General features: G+C 40.3%; 1 protein-coding gene across 1 annotated transcript in view; it reads right to left on the bottom strand.

Moving 5' to 3' along the window:
- KIAA0319 (KIAA0319 ortholog) overlaps positions 1-6,596 on the bottom strand; it is a 71,711-nt gene extending 65,115 nt beyond the window's left edge. The window contains exon 1 of the mRNA XM_077810564.1: positions 6,529-6,596. The gene's annotated coding sequence lies outside the window, so the exon portion shown is untranslated. The remainder of the gene's footprint in view (positions 1-6,528) is intronic.
- Between the last annotated feature and the right edge of the window lie 6,430 nt (positions 6,597-13,026).

Genomic DNA, 13,026 nt, shown 5'->3' with positions numbered 1-13,026 from the left:
CCTGCTACAAAACAAGGAGAAATACAGGAAGAAGAGAGCTGTTTTGACATGTTTTTTTTTTTTTACACAGGCTGATCTAAACAGGGTAGATATTGAAACCGCTCCAGATTCCAGATGGACTTCATCTGCTCCACATGCAATCCATGTAGCCATGTAGCATCAATTCATTAGGAAAGGAAGACTCTCCAGGGTCCCTACAAACAATCTGCAGTTTTGGAGAAGGGCATGGTTAAAGTAGAAAAATATTTTGCTGAGAATCTCAAGTCCCAAATGTGAAAAGCAATAAATTTGGCAAGCTGCCTGCAAAACTGTGGAAGGTTATTCACTTTTCAGAAGCCCAACACTCATTTTAAAATACAGTTTGATATTTTTAAGCCTAATTCTACCAAACAAGCAATAAAATTTCTTTTTGAGAGACACACTATTACAGAGAATCCATGGCACCAAGCATCAAAACGGTTATCCTGATATATTCAAATGACACAAAACCAAGGAAAGAACAACTATCTGTCACAAAACAACACTACTTTATGCTTAAAAGTGTTTTGATATTTGCAATTACAGCTCCCCATCCAAAAGAAATTCCTAGAAACAGGATGAAAATGTATTAATCCACTTCTTCTTCCCACTCTGACCACCCTTTGTTGGGCATCAACTATTAAACAAAAAAATCTTTATTTTAATCTAGCACTGCAAAAGCTCGTGCAAAGCTGGGGTGTTTGGGTTTTTGTCATTATTCAAATAGACTAAATTCAACACAAGTGTAGCTCCACATAGGGCAATGAAGTTACATTAGGAATTAATCTGGTTCAGTATGCTTAACTGAGAAGGAAAATAATGATACTTTGTTCTTAAGCAGCACCTTTTTCCAAAGGATCTCCAAACACTTACAAGCATTAGTTAATTCTCATAAGACACCTGTAAGCTAAGCAAATATTATTAAATCCATTTTACATTTTAGGAGCTAGTGATAGTGACTCCTATTATTAAAGTTGCCAACCATTTCCCATTATAACCCCAAAGTTCAACTCCTTATAACTTTGTCAAACTTTAGCTACTGGGACTGAAACTCTCCATGTTTGCTCTCTGTTTCAGGTTTAATTTCTTTGGGATGTTTCAGCTGTTTTTGAGAATAAGATTAGGGAAAAACAGGAAGTTTTGCCAACCTTAACAATTTTTCCAACTTAAAAAAAACCCAGGGAGCTGAAAGGTGTCTTATGAGAATTAACTAATGCTTGTAAGTGTTTGGAGATCCTTTGGAAAAAGGTACTGCTTAAGAATAAAGTATCATGCCCAGATGTTAGATTTTAGGATCAAGCTCCTAATAAGTTCTTTTGCACATGCGCAAATGGCAGTTTTCTGTGGCTTATGACTTGTCCAGTTCTGGATGGATTTTTACTGGCACAGAAAAAGATATCTCTCTGACTCTAGGAACCTATCCCTCTGGTTTGAAACAGAAGCTTGAAATCTGGCAGAGGGATAGGTTCCTAGAGTCAGAGAGATATCTTTTTCTGTGCCAGTAAAAATGTTCTTCACCCCTCACTGATTTCCTGAAGCAGTCCCACAAATCAGATGTGTCTCTTTAGGATGGACTGGACACATATGCTCCTCTGGCCTAGGGGAAGGTGCATTGGGCTGGGAATCAAAACATCACAGGGTCAAATTTCACTTCTTCTGACTGGCATTAATAATAACGATTGTGAAGTATACAGAGTTATTAAGCAAGGCCTTATACCCTTGCCCCCAAAAGGAGGCAAGTATCAGTTCCTTCATTTAACAGAAGGAGTAAGTAAGGGTTCCACAAGGTCATATCGGGCAGAACTGGGAATAGAATTCCGGTCTCTAATACAGAAGACCCAAGACTTAGCCACTTAGCTGCACTGCCTCTCATAAATAATATGCCAGTTCTAAGATGGCTTCAAAATGGAGCTCCTACTGTATACATAACCCATTGTTTCAGTGTACTATATTCCCCCTTTAGTGGCTGGTTCACAGAGGTTAACAGTTTGATGCTGATGCCAACTAATATAGATATTGCTTAAGCAAAAATTATTAATATATTTGCACTGTTGAATCTCTTGGGTTCAAACCCTACTCATGATGCCTGTGGAACAAGGGTTATTTATACGATAGAATTTGTATTTTTCTAGAAAATGAGGTTTTTATAAACCTACATTGTAAGTATGAAAGTAAGGTGTCAAAGATAAGCATTAAAAAGGCGACAAGCTTAATTTCACCCAACTTGCATATGCATTATGATACAGACTGTTTTTACCATACAGGACACCTGACTTACTCAGTGCTTTTTTCTGATGACAGGTAACTATTTTTATTTACCTTCTATGTAACAAATCGCCAAAGCCTGCTCCCACTGAAGTCAATTGCAAAACTACCTTTGATGTCAATGGGAGCAATATCAGATCCAAAATGTGTATAATGCGAATATTAAGAGTACAGCCTTTTCTCCATTAAAAAAATAGAAAACCTCTTTAAAAATAATAATGACTTTAAATGTCTAAATAACTGGGCCCATGAACACTCTCCAGAGGGAGGCAGGGTGTAGCCATGGGGAAGGAGTCTGAGGTTAAGCAAGTTCTGCAGACATGTGCCACTAAAATGTAACTATTTTCTTTCACAGAAATGCCATGTACCCTCACCCCTCTGATTTACCCCATGATATTACACTGTCTACATACAAGTGACATCAGACACACTACATCAGAGCTTGCTTACCTTGATGTAGATAAATCAATAAATGCATATATTTAAAAAAATGATGTGGATGAGAAGTCTGGTTTAAATCAACAAAGCCAGGGGATATGGTATTATAGCTGAATCTCTATCCTGCACTCACACATCACTGAGCCTTTTTATTTTCATAATGATGTGAACAGAGAAGATAATGCTGCCGGCATTAACTTTGAATTTTCTTGGCTTTCATCGGCTTAAGTCAGACCTGTAATCTTATTCACATTTCAGAGGAAGAACTGCTCAAAATGGACTGTATGCAAGTTTATATGACAGTAAAAATATATATTGCCTTACATTGAAAACCACTTTTTTTTTTCTGAGCTTTGCTTGAGCCAAATGGAATTCTGTATCTGGCAGCCAGAGACAAACATTTCCGCTTCATGATTTTTAACATGCTCAGCAGCGGGGCAGACCCCCAGCACCAGACTGTTCAGAGGACAAAAAACAACAACAACTCAATTTCCCCCAGAACCTTTCTCTGTATTTCAATCCTCCTGGGTTTTAACATAGACTAAAATCATTTTCCCTGTTAGAGAGAGAAAGGGACCAGCCAAGCAGTAACACATTCCCTGCACATAAAAGTTACCCCAGGGTTAGAACAATAAAAAATTGTACAGACTGGATTACCTAGATCAGGGACTACATCTAAATCCTTGGTCTGCAGAGTGGTGAATATAGCATAAGGCAGCATATCCAGGCTGTATCTTCCTCTCATTGACATTATTGACAAAGCTCCCACTGGACTCAGTCAGGCCCATACAGGAAAGCTCAGAATCTTCAAATGTAGCTCACTGTTGGTACTGATGGTACTTGCATCAGCTGTGAGAACATTTCACCTTCAAGGTAAAATAATCAAAGACTGGAAAGAGTGTGTGGTTAGGATAGTCACAGAGCAGCTCTGGAGAACTGCAGACTGACCACCAGTGGAATGACAGGACTATGAATACCTTGCTCGTTAGCAACAACTTTACTCCTGGAGGAATTCTGAGCCAAAAAATTAAAAATTCTGCAGACAATATTTTAAAATTCTGCAAAATTCTGCAAAATTTGTCAAAACAACACAATATAATCATGCTAGTTTCTATTATTTTGGTAATTTATTTAAACTATAATCCAATGGATGGAGAATGGAAGTGGGGAGTACTGACGAAAATCCCCAAACCTTCTTGCCTAATAGTAATGCAGCTAGGTTTGACCTTTTATTTCTAGTTATTAGTCAACAAAGATATGCAGCCATATGCTCAGGGTTACATCATAGGCAACTGAAGAGCAAACAAGGGCTGGGCAATCAAACTCACAATTTATATTGGCTACATCTCCAGAAAGGTCAGTAGCAAACAGTTCATGGCGCACATTTTGATAGGAATTTTTTTCAGTCCAAAAATTTAGACAGGTTCTAATCACTAAAGCACCATAAGCATTTATAAGGCCATTCTGTCCTTTACACCACTCTGGCAATGTAAAGGAGCCTTAAAACTTTTACACCTATTTTATACTCCTGGTGGGAATTCATAAAGACACTGGGAACAATTCACTAAGCAGGCAAACTGCTACATTCTGCTCTGCCTAAGGGGACAGAGCCTGCCCCACGCCTACCTCCTCAGAAACACCCCAAAGCCCTGCCCCTCCACACCAAGTGTACCGCAGTAGCAAGCGAGAGGGACAGTGTCTCTCTCTCTCTCAAACGCATGACTGCCCAGCCCCCTGTTCCCTCAGCAGTAATTTACATCTCTACTGGCTGCCCCAGGTGCCCAAACGGACCTGCCTGCGCTGCAGGAGAGGGGCGCATGACCGCTCTTGCAGCTTCCCTTTGCTTCCCCGTCAGAAGTCATTTTTCTGTGGGGAAGCAAAGAAATCTGCAGAGGACATGAATTCTGTGCACATGCAGTGATGCAGAATTCCCCCAGGAGTAAACATCACCTCAGGGAGGATTTTCGACTGCCAGAAACCCTGCATTCTTTGGGTTATGCTGCCAGAAGAAGAACAGGTAGAAGTAATATCTTAAACTCTTCTCTTTTTTTTAAACTAGCCAGATTTCATGTTGATGATGTCCCTTCTCCAAAACAGGAAGATACAGTAAATGAAACCTCCTACTTATTAGACTGTCCTGATTTTTTTAACAAAAAACAATTTCAAACTGAATCTTTCTATTAAATACAGCATTAAACAATCCTTCAAAAAAAAAGGGTTACCCCAAGTAGAACTGCTCCACCAATTGCACCATTACAGTAACCCCTGGCATCTCTGACTAACACAGAAGAGAAGAAAAAACACGACAGCAGCACTCATCACTAGTATCACAAGGAAACTATCTGGGGAACAAGCAGGCATAATTCTAATGCCAAAGGATGGTGTAACAGTGGTAAACATTTCCAAACTTAGGTGTCTAATATTAAGCATCTAAATAAAGGAGCTAATGTTCAAACTATCCACAACTGCTGTTGAAGACAGTGAGATTTACTGGTGCTCAAAACCTGTGCAAATGAGCTCCCTTATGTAGATGCCTAACAGTAGGCACCCAGTTTTGAAAATGGGTTATAGACAAAACCTTCTTTATTACAACTCCAGTACATATCTGTGATTCTGATCCTTTCTCTGTTCAATTTGTATGGAGTTCTGTATGCCTTGTTTAGTAACTGCTGTAGGTTGTTATAGCCTAATTCCAGTCAATTTTGTCAGTCAAATTCAGAACTCCTACAAAAAATAATTATGTGGGAAAAAAAAAACACCCTACCCAGTTAAAAATACCCTATTACGTTGTACTGAAGGGTCACTTGTCTGTGTGATATGCCCAAACACTCATCACTGCTATCCAATGCAAGTAACACAGCTAAAGCAGAAAAGTAATGATTCATTTAAAGGGTCATTTTACTGTACAATACTTAAGCAGATATGATAGCTACCTGAATAACAAATGACTTTGTTATGATTCCTGGGCAGATACAGCGAACAGCAAAGGAATTCCTAACAATGAGACACTTAAAAAGGTTACACAGTACCATGAGCAGTTTACAATTAAAAAAATAAAATAAAAAAAAATCAATGAACGGTGTAATTGCCCTAATGAAAAATTAAAGTGCCATTATCAGTGTCAGAATTTACACCACACTGTGACACATATAGTGACTGGAAACAAGTCAAAATCATTCAGGATTGCTGCCACTTAAATTGCAATACAGATATCATTTGCATAGCACTTAGTGTATGCACATGCCAGAGTACTTCATGCAATGTGGTAAATATGAGCTGAACTCAATAAATGCATCAATAAAGACTCAAAGATGCCAAACATCTCAGCACTTTGAATCCTCACTTGGCATTAATCCTAGTCTTAGAAGGGAGGCACCTGAGGACAAAAACTGATGGATTGTTGTGATCAGCTGGGACTGTAATCAACAGATCTTTTGGTTTCCACACATTCTTGATTTTTATATGAAAATGGTATTTCCTATTAGTTCTCTGTATCATTGCTGAACATCCATTATGAAGGGGAATACAGTTGTCAATATCAAACTAAAGAGAAAAAAACAGGTTTCAAGGAATTGCTAATGGGACAGACAGCCTCACAGATCTTGATATGAATGCAGCTCATATTTGCAGTGCTGAAAGCCACGACTGTCTGATGGCTGATCAGTGGCCTCTGTGATGAGGCTGTATGGACATGGTCTCAGTCCAATTCCTAGTGGATGTGTCCTCATCATAAAAAGCAATCGCCACAACTGGCTGCCTCCCTCATCTTCGAGGCCAAAGTCTGAATGAGGGTGAAGAGTGAACTACCTTTCATATCAGAGGTCTTGCAGGTCAGATTGGGACACATTGATGGGACAGGGCAAGGGAAGTTTGCACTGCTGCTTCCCATCCTGTGCATGAACAGAAAGTATCAGTCTCCAAGGCTGATACCTTTCATGAGCACTGAAATAAAGAGAAAACATATATTATATGTTTATATAATTCACATTTATATATATATAAAAATCTGAATTAAGTTGTGTTTTAATAGATATATAAAATATATATAATATATTCATATATTGCATATATTATATATTAAAATACTACCTCTGATCAGATTAGCTCAGATTATTAATTTTAACAGTGTTTTAATATATGTATTTGATTAGTGTGTGTGTGTGTATATATATATATATAAACACTACCTCTGATCAGATTAGTTTAGATTATTTTTGCACTTCTTTTGGTGTGCTTTTATATTGTCCAAATGGTTTACATGGTTTTTTATTAAATGCAAACAAAACTTCACTCTTAGGGACATAGACTAAGTTGCAGCGAAGATCATATTTTTACAATCAAGTTTTAAGATCTTAAAAATAAAAACAAGTTACTCAATTATGCCAACTCTCATGATTTGATTACGAGTCTCATGATTTTTGCTATTTTTCTTAAAGTCCTAAAGTCAAGAGATCATGTGAGAATCTTAGCCTTCATTAAAAAAAGAAAGAAAAAAAGAAAAAGAAAGTTTCTAGTCCTCATGGTTGCGGAGAAAAGTTTGAAAACACACCCCCTAAAGACTCAAAATCTAGAAGGCAAATAAAAAGAACCCAATACTTAGTATCTTTTAAAAATAAAATCAGGGGATGAAATCCTGGTCCCATTCAACTTCAACAGGACAGGATTTCACCTATAATTTTTAAGCTAATGTCATGATTTTTGGAGCCCGACTCATTTGAACACTTAGGGCTGGCAATACTGTTATATAATGTCTAGTTATGACCTAAAGAACACCTCAATGCTAATTGGCAAAGGGTTCACTGATCTGTAACAGTAACTATTGACAGGCCTTACAAACTCACCACATCTAACACATTGTTTTCAAAATACTTATCCAAAGAGGGTCAAGAAAAGTCTCTAATAAAAACTTACAATATCATACTAATCCTAATTGTTATGAGATGTATGGATGGATGTTATTTAAGGAGTTGTGTATATATACACACCGGAACATGTGTTTTAAAGTCTGAATCAAAGCAGGGATGTCAAGCAGGTTTTGACCAGACTAAGGATGTATATTCACCTGTGTGCCTCGGGTCATATGTAAAATAGGCATTGTAAGCCAACACAATGGGAAGACTGTTTGCACAACCTTAACATGAGGATGTGAAGGCATCATGAAGTCAGCACACCGACAAATAAACCATCCTGACTCTGGGGACAAAACAATGAACTGTGGGGGATATAAGGAGAATGCAAAAGAACACATCTTGATCCTTCACTGAGGAAACAAAAAGAACAGCGTTTTCTGCATTCATGAAAGGGGGATCCCCAGCCATGTTGGTTGGAGATGCTGGGAGATTGCTTTAGGTGACAGAAACTACTTCAGACAAAGGTTTATTCTGTTAATGTTAAGTTTAGACTCTAGGAACAGTGTTATACTTTTTGTTTTATATGTAATCATTTCTGTTTCCATTTCTATCCTTACTCACTATCTCTCAAATCTTAACCTTTGATAATAAACTGATGATTGTTTTCACTATAAATATATCTCAGTGCTGTGTTGTTATATTGGAGCTGATCCTCATTTGAATAATAGAAGCTGGTGTGTTCACTATTCCTCTGGGGACAGCTTACCTGGTAATTTCTGTGAGTGTCCAGACAGAGCATGTAGGGATTTGAGGATTGGGGTGCACCTATTGTTAACCAGCAAGGTAAAGTAAGGTCTGGCAGAGCCCTGAGGAGACTGTTAGGGTGCAAGCTAACTGATTGGTGGTATCAGGGAGCTCACACCCAGTTCAGCCCAAGCAAAACTTCCTCTCACCAAAGGCAGGTGATAAGGTCACTCACAGTACTGGGCACACTGAGGAAGCATCATACCAATCAACTACTTATCTGCAACTTACTTTTTGACTGACACTTCATTACCTGTCAAGGCCAAAATGTTCAAAAGTGGTCACCGATTCTGGATGCCTGAGTTTGTGAGCACCCCATTTGAGACTCCTAGACCCTGATTTTCAGAAGCGCTGAGCACCCAGAAAATCAGAGGGCGAGTGCCCCAAAATTGAGGCATCTAAAAATCACACACTTTAAAACATTTTAGCCAGAGAAATAGTGATCACAAAACCAAAAAGCAAACAGCTCTATTTTCTGGTTCAGTCTGCAGTGTCAGCAAGTTGAGAAAATTCTGGCTTTTACTTTAAAATTGTATTGGCAATAATACTACACACATTGATGTGGTTTACATATGAAACACTTCTCATTAAAATTTCAGTTTTACTGCAGAAGTTTTCTGGCAATTACCTCATTTTAAATATAACAGTGAGGTTACCCTTTTTATGAACATAAGATGTTTTATGTCATTTTCATTATTTGAGTACATGTCAGACAACATATAGCTTGCTCAACAAATATGAGAAGTCGCTTTTTGGTATTCAAGGCCATATGCACCTGTCAACTAATGAATACTCCTAATTTTAGGGAATTGATATTTTTATATTAAGGGAGTGCACTGAAGGATTCATGTTGTAAAATACAGACTCTGAAGTTACGTAAGTACTTAAATATACATATTTATTATAGCCTTCAATGGCCAGTCACAGTGTGATTAGCTGAGACAGGCTCATGTGACTAAGTTTAGATTACGTCCTATTGCCCGCATAGCTGATTAATTATATTTGATGCTAAAAATATGGACCATCTAGCCCAGCGGTGGGCAAACTATGGCCCACGGGCCATATCCGGCCCATCAGACCTTTTAATTTGGCCCTGAAGCTCCCGCCGGGGAGCAGGGTCAGAGGTTTGCCCCGTTCCTGCGTTCCAGCTGGGGAGCAGGGTCAGGGGCTTGACCTGCTGTGCACATGCCGTGGCTCCCGGGAAGCAGCTGGTAGGTCCCCACTCCAGCTCCTACACAAAAGGGCAGCCAGGGGGCTCTGCATGCTACCCCCACCCCAACCCCCGCCCCTGCAGCTCCCATTGGCCATGGTTCCCAGCCAATGGGAGCTGTAGGGGGCGGTGCCTGTGGACAGGGCAGCACACAAAGCCCCCTGGCTGTGCCTCTGCATAGGAGCTGGTGGGGACATGTCGCTGCTTCTGGGAGATGCTTGAAGTAAGTGCTGCCCAGAGCCTGCACCCCTGCCCCTCCTGCCCCCCAACCCTCTGCCCCAGCCCTGATCTCCCTCCCACCCTCAGAACCCCTTGATCCCTGCTTGGATCCACCTCCTGTACCCCTAAACCCCTCATCCCCAGCCCCACCCCACAGCCCACACCCCTTGTTGGAGCCCTCATCCCCCCCATACCCCAAAACCCCTGCCTCAGCCTGGAGCCCCCTCCTGTACCCTGAACTCCTCATTTCTGGCCCCACCCCAAAGCCCACACCCCCATCAGGAGCCCTCACCCCCTCCCACACCCTTACCCCTGATTTTGTGAGCATTCAGGGCCCGCCATACAATTTCCATACCCAGATGTGGCCCTCAGGACAAAAAGTTTGCCCACCCCTGATCTAGCTAATGATGGAGATTGAGTCAAATGATCTGGAGGAGAAAAGACTCAGTACAGGACTGCTTAGATATTGCAGGGCACTGTCAGCAAAAACAAAATCCTGTAACTTAGACATGTATACTTATTCTATCCATAGTTCCTTGCAGCTGCTTTTAGACATGACTCCTGTCTCAGTGGGATTTCACACATCTGAGTCTGAGCTCAGATCTTTCAAGCTCTGAGTCTGAGTTTGTGTATGGACAGAGGGAGAGAGATTAGATACACTACCTTGGCAAAAAAGTTTATTTGCCCACTCAACCAGGGCAAGTATGTTTTGTTTCTCTTTGTTATAAGCAAGTAAAATATCACTATGATATTCATTATCGCCAGTTATCCTGGTAAAGGCTAGAGAAGTATATCTCATGCCTATGGTAGTAAATCTTCTGACAGTTTTTCAAAGCTAAGATGGACAGTATTCCCCATCATCCCAAATCTGGAACATGAAACACAGTGTGGAAAATGACAGGTTTCAGAGTAGCAGCCATGCTAGTCTGTATTCGAAAGAAGAAAAGGAGGACTTGTGGCACCTTAGAGACTAACAAATTCATTTGAGCATAAGCTTTCGTGAGCTACAGCCCACTTCATTGGAGTACTTGTGGCACCTTAGAGACTAACAAATTTATTTGAGCATAAGCTTTCGTGAGCTACATCTCACTTCATCGGAGTACTAGTGGCAGCTTAGAGACTAACAAATTCATTTGAGCATAAGCTTTCGTGAGCTACAGCTCACTTCATCGGAGTACTTGTGGCAGCTTAGAGACTAACAAATTTATTTGAGCATAAGCTTTTGTGAGCTACAGACCACTTCATCGGAGTACTTGTGGCACCTTAGAGATTAACAAATTTATTTGAGAATAAGCTTTCGTGAGTTACAGCTCACTTCATCGGATGCATCCAATGAAGTGGGCTGTAGCTCACGAAAGCTTATGCTCAGCTCACGAAAGCTTATGCTCAAATAAATTTATTAGTCTCTAAGGTGCCACAAATACTCCTTTTCTTTTAGTATGGAAAATGTTATATGCAACGTGCTCCATGATCAGATTGCCAGAAAGAGTAAATCACATCATGTGCAGTTAATAGAGTGGTGGGCAATTGGCATGGAGCCTACTGGTCCTAGGACATTTTGCAGGCTGCAAAACTAAAAAGGCTGCAAAACTATAATAAACATGGTCAAGTGGATAAGACAGAGGACATGAAGATATCCATGGTGACCAGGGCTTGATTGACAGGCCACACATAAAGCACCAGCCCCTACCAGTAAGCAACACAGCATGGCAAAAGAAGATGTGCCCCACATGTAGGTAATAAGCAGTTCCAGGAGTGGCCTCAGAGAGGTGGTAAAATACCAGTGGGTTTCGGGAGGTGCTGTAGAATGAACTGAAGATGAATTTGATTCCACTGGCACTGGTGCTGCATGGCAGAAGGAGATGCATATCACAACAGCATTCTGAGGGGCAAAATGGAGAATATGTGGGTGTTCAGAGGTTAGGCAAGGAAGCAGTTGATCCATACAGTCAATCAACTGAAGCAAAAACAACAGTCATATCATAAATAGCCACAGGCATGCAGGATTAACAAAAGTGTTTATCTGAAGACAATGAAGCTAAAGGAAGAACTATCCACAGGTACAAATCACACAGCACCATAACCAGAGCTGGGTGCGCCCTTGGCAGTAATTAAAAAAGGAACTTTTTTTAAAACTCAAAACACAATTAACCTGTGGAACTCACCGTTACTTTATATAATTGGGGCAAAGAGTTTACTTGTGTTCAGAAGGGGATTAGACATTTGTAAAAATAACAGGAATATATGCCATAAAAATAGATAAGGAAACAAATTATCAAGGAATAAGTCAACCACTAACTGCCTCAGTTGAAGAAGGAACTTTTTGCATAGACATATTGTCTATTATGGGGGCTTTATACCTTCCTCTAAAGCATTTGGTACTGAACACTGTAGGACACAGGATATTGGACTGTTGTCCTGATCCAGTACGGCAGTCCTTATGATCCTAATAAGGACAGACATGTAGTAACAATACCAAAACAATCAACCACACCACACCATGTAAAGTTACATACCTTCAGAAAATAACATTCTATAAGCAATGCTCAGGCAGCAAACATGCAATGGAACCATTAGCAATGCCCAGCATAACCAACAGCTGTGCCTGCCACATTATCCAAATGGATAGCTTCTCTCCCGTGATGAGAGAGGCCATGCATGATGAGAGCTCCACTGGATACATAGCAATATTAAGACACACAAAGTAGCACTGATAAAGTCACCAGTAGACATGGATCCCACACAGTTGATTAGGGAATCACACACAACCAACAGTGATAAGACAGAATTGCATCCAGGCATTTTCCCTGTGGAAATTAGGGCATCCAGTGGCTGTTGCTTTATTCACTGCTTGCGTGTCCAACACTCATTGTTGGGGGAGGGTGGGGAAGGATAAACTGCCAGGGCGCTTTCGAGAATACACCCTTGTTCCTTAGGTCATACCCCTTGTAGGACTGATCCTACACTCACTGAAGTCTGTGGCAAAGCTCCCATTGACTTTAATGGTGTAGAATTAGGGCCTTACTATGTCGTCCTTTCCTTTGCTCTGAGGGATAGCACATCACCCCAGGGCGTTGTGTGTATACTCTATTCCTCTCACTTACACCACCCCTTTCACACAATTTTCCCCATCTCCCATCCTTTGTGAGGTGTGTAGCTCTGCACACATTGTCTAAAATACTAAATTAATCTTTCCCTTTTTACAGGGAATATTGAGTATGA

The sequence above is a fragment of the Eretmochelys imbricata genome, chromosome 2 (assembly GCF_965152235.1).
Source record: "Eretmochelys imbricata isolate rEreImb1 chromosome 2, rEreImb1.hap1, whole genome shotgun sequence".
Classification (NCBI taxonomy): Eukaryota; Metazoa; Chordata; order Testudines; family Cheloniidae; genus Eretmochelys; species Eretmochelys imbricata.
The sequence above is the reverse complement of the archived record's forward strand: the minus strand, read 5'-3'. Positions and strand labels throughout refer to the sequence as shown.